Source organism: Mandrillus leucophaeus, unplaced genomic scaffold (assembly GCF_000951045.1).
Source record: "Mandrillus leucophaeus isolate KB7577 unplaced genomic scaffold, Mleu.le_1.0 Scaffold416, whole genome shotgun sequence".
Lineage (NCBI taxonomy): Eukaryota > Metazoa > Chordata > Mammalia > Primates > Cercopithecidae > Mandrillus > Mandrillus leucophaeus.
Window position 1 is genome coordinate 1,140,259 of NW_012104432.1, and position 4,339 is coordinate 1,144,597.

At 42.9% G+C, this 4,339-nt stretch overlaps 1 protein-coding gene across 1 annotated transcript in view; it reads right to left on the reverse strand.

Annotated features, from left to right (window-relative positions):
• RNASEH1 (ribonuclease H1) overlaps positions 1–3,211 on the reverse strand; it is a 14,239-nt gene extending 11,028 nt beyond the window's left edge. The window contains exon 1 of the mRNA XM_011992676.1: positions 3,196–3,211. The gene's annotated coding sequence lies outside the window, so the exon portion shown is untranslated. The remainder of the gene's footprint in view (positions 1–3,195) is intronic.
• Between the last annotated feature and the right edge of the window lie 1,128 nt (positions 3,212–4,339).

The window sequence follows — 4,339 nt, forward strand, 5'->3', positions numbered from 1 at the left end:
GTGTTAGCCAGGATGGTCTCGATCTCCTGACCTCGTGATCCACCCGTCTCGGCCTCCCAAAGTGCTGGGATTACAGGCGTGAGCCACCGCGCCCGGCCCCAAAGAGATTCTTAATACCATCTCAGGGTTATCCGGGAAGGGCCCATACCTCACTCACTGGGTAATATTATGGAAACTGAAGTAGAATCACTAAATTAGACCACGACTCAAAACACCAGAGTTTCAATTTGTGTTATACCTTTTATCAGCTGTGAACTCTGTCAACTGAATTAAACCCTCTGGGCTTCTGGAAAATGAAGCCCTGGGCTAGATGATCTGAAATGACTTTTCCCACACTATCATTTTATGGTGTGAAAATAAAGACACAGGAGCCACCACCTACCTGCAAACAACCCTAACCCAATACTACAGGATTCACCTCCAGCTCTCAACTCCTAAACCAAGGATGAAGAAATGGGGCACAAACAGAACACCTACTAGAAAGGCACAAGACAAATCACCAGCCTAGTGGAGCTTCTCAACCCACACCTCTCGGAGCGCTCAGGGAGCCTGGGCGACACTTGACTCTGATCAGCCCGGCGTCAGCAACGCCGGCGTTTCCACTGCCAGGTTTCATTATCACATTCTCACCTCCAAAACCTGCCTCTAGGTGCTCTACTGAAGTAAACACAAATACTCCGCTCCAGGTCAAAGTGTCATTTCGTAGAACCCTAACACTGATACAAATACTGGCTTTACCTACTGTAACAGAGATGGACACTTCCTACAGAACAGACAAGACTTTGAAGGAGGAAAAAACCACACTTGTCAGTTAAGTTTTACTTCACAAAATTGTGGTTTTTAAGTAAATTAACCTTAAATCAGCTTATATAAACCATAAGAACCAGCAAATAGCTCAATAATTCTAAAATAAGGATAAAAGTACTGTTAAAAAACAAAAAACTGTCAAAGGGGCTAATGCTTTTTCTTTGATACAGATCTGAATCATTAAAGGCACCAAATCTCAATTTATAGTCGTAAGTCACTGACTAGGAGATCTCTGAAGTTTTAAGAAGCAGATTCACAAGGAACTAGCTTGCTTTAAGATTTAGAGTACTTAATAAAAACAGAAACATACTTATATTGGCAGAACTGAGATACAAATAAATTACTCATTGGTTAAAAACAAAAAATTCGTGAAAAGGAAAATTATGAAAAGGAAGTATCAGGAACCCAGCAAAGAAGGAAAGAGCCATATTTTCAAACCTGCTTTCTGTCTCAAACTGATTTTTCCATCTGGTAGAAAAATGAACAGCTGTAACAGCGAGGATGAGGCTCAGCATTACTGCCTCCATTCTCCCCTAACATCCCCGTGGTGGGATCGTATAGGCTGAGAGAACTATGGGAAGAATTTATAGTTTAAAGCAAGTATGACAGTGGTCCCTTCCCAAAACTAACCCCCAAGGAGATAAAGAGGGAGCACACACAAGTAACAATGTTATGTTGAAGACTTATAGGAGCATCATGGCCTGACCAAGGACAGAGAAGTTTCACAATCCCCTTGGACCTTCGCTGCCATCAGGATGTCTGTGCTCATCGGTCACCTCCTGATCTCACCTCCGCCTTTCTTTCCCCTTCCCTTAACACAGAAGAAGTCTCCAGTTCTATTAACTTAAGATGGTTCCTCAGGACATTAGTCCACCATCTTCTTGGCTTGGTGGCTCTCGGAAAAAAGTTGCCTTCCTTGCCCCAACACCTTGTCTCTCAGCTTATGGGCTGTCATTGCAGTAAGCAGTAAGAACTGTCACATCGATGAGCCTTTTTCATGTGTCCTCATTCTCAAACAAGCAGAACCTCCTTTAAAAGCTACTGAAGAGCGAGAGGGTGGAGCAGATGCACTAAGTGAGGGTCGCCCCTACTTTGGAAACTAACTCTTCAGGACTCCATTCTGGACATAACCTTCCTCTCTCTGAATTGTGCTTTGTCCAGGATTGTTATGATGAGTCAAAGGAGCAGTTGTTCAGTGTTCAGGCATCTCAGTGGCCTCCAGAGACGCTGTTCAAGATAAGGTAATTAAAATTATGCTCCGCTCAGTTTTAATTTGCTGTAGTAAAAAGTTTGTAAGTAACATTCATGTAAGAGCACTTCCTCAGTGTAGATCCAGAAATACTTTTAAAATCTTGTGCTCTAAAGTTGTCACCCACTCATCTGAGTTTGCATAATGGGCTTTAAACTTCAAATTATATTGGGCGTTAATCTTATATTGGGCTTTAAACTTTGAATAACCATACTTTATATAACACATAAAATTGGAAGGAACTGGCCAGGCATGGTGGCTCATGCCTGGAATCCTAACACTTTGGGAGGCCAAGGCAGGTGAATCACTTGAGGTCAGGAGTTCACAAGACCAGCTTGGCCGATATGGTGAAATATCATCTCTACTAAAAAAAAATACAAAAATTAGCCGGGTGTGGTGGCACGCACCTGTAATCCCAGCTACTCAGGAAGCTGAAGCAGGAGAATCACTTGAACCCAGGAAGCAGGGATTGCAGTGAGCCAAGATTGTGACACTGCACTCCAGCCTGGGCAACAGAGTGAGACTGTCTCACGGAAGGAAAAAAAAAAAAAATTCAGATTGTGTGACTCTGTCCTCAATAAAAAGGAAACACCATAAAGGTGCATGCCATGAAAGAACCACACTCATTCCTATAAACTGTAGCCCATTCAGTCTAATAACTATGCAAGTTTTTTTTTTTTTTTGACAAGTCTTGCCCTGTCACTCAGGCTAGAGTGCAGTGGCGCAACCTTGGCTCACTGCAGCCTCCACCCCCCGGGCTCAAGCAATTCTCCCGCCTCAGCCTCCCAAGTAGCTGGGATTACAGGTGCACGCCACCACACCCGGCTAATTTTTGCATTTTAGTAGAAACGGAATTTCATCATGTTGGCCAGGCTGGACAAGTATTTTTTTAAAAAAGACAAGGAATTATGGCATAAAAGGCTGAATGGAACAGGAGAACTGAGTCCTGGCTTATCCCTAATACTGTAAGTAATATGAACCACTATTTGTAACTGCTTTCAGCCTGTTCTAATTTGTAAAATGAAAATGATCACTCGAGGTTCTCTACATGCCTAGAGGGTAGCTATATAGATCAAATGCCATCTGGCATATGAAAGCCTTTGAATAGGTTAAAATGTCAGACTGACATGAGAGGTGACTACCTTCTGAAACTTCTGGGCTTGCAGATTTCCTGACAAAGGTCCAGGCCTCATCCTCTGTGGCAAACTTCTTAAATCTGGCAGCAGGAAACCGGTCCACCTGTGCTTTGCACTCATTCCTGGAAAAGATGTGCAATGTTATTTCCTCTTTCCCTAACTTATCCCCTTTTTTATTAAGATTCTTAAAGTTGGAAATACAGTTGTCCCTTGGTATCTGAGGGAGATGGATTCCAGGAAGTCCTCCACCCCCATCACAGATACCAACACCAGAGGAGGCTTAAGTCCTTTGCATAAAATGGTGTATTTGCACATAACCTACACACATCTTCTTGTATGCTTTAAATCATCTCCAGTTTATAATACCTAATACAATGTATACAGTTGTTGTACTGCCTTTTTATGGGTATTTTAAAACTGTATTCTATTTTTATTTTTTCCAAATATTTTTGATCTACGGTTAGCTGAAACTGAGGATGCAAACTGGATATGGAGGACCAATTTTAGTGTGAAAAGGGCAGAATCATGCCTTATAGTTTCATCCTGCACGTCAGACTCTACACCTGTGTTCTACTGTATGCCAGCCGGCACACCAGCACCGTAAGGCTTTCGTCAAACTCAAAGCGTAACAAAATACTGGGATCTTTGAAAAAAATATTAACCATTTCATTACGACAAAAAGGTCAACTTCTGAGATGCTTCTTCCTCAACACTATAGCTGCCGTGGAACACAGGTAACGACCTCTGGTATGTTGTAGTGGGAAGAGTTCTGGTGGTAGAGGCAGAACACGTGGGCTGAAGTCCTTTCTCTGTCAGTTCGTGCCCTGGGAACTTCCTGACCACAGGAACTACACCTGCAAGTGAGAATGATCCCTCTCACCTCCAAGCGTTGTTACAAGGATCCAACTGCAAATACTGGCTTATTCGAATTGACCTTTTTAAAAAGGGAAGATTAGATTAGGTACTGAGTTCCAGTCCCAATTTAGCTGGTACGGAAAATCTGGTAATGGGGGTTAGTTCTCAGGACGTGTCACTTTTTGTTGTACTTTAACTGCAACAAAGATGAAGGATTAAACACAGGGTTTATTAGGCCACCCCTTTCCAAACAAGTCTTCGGCGCGGTCCAGTTCCCGGCCGTGAGCCTCCC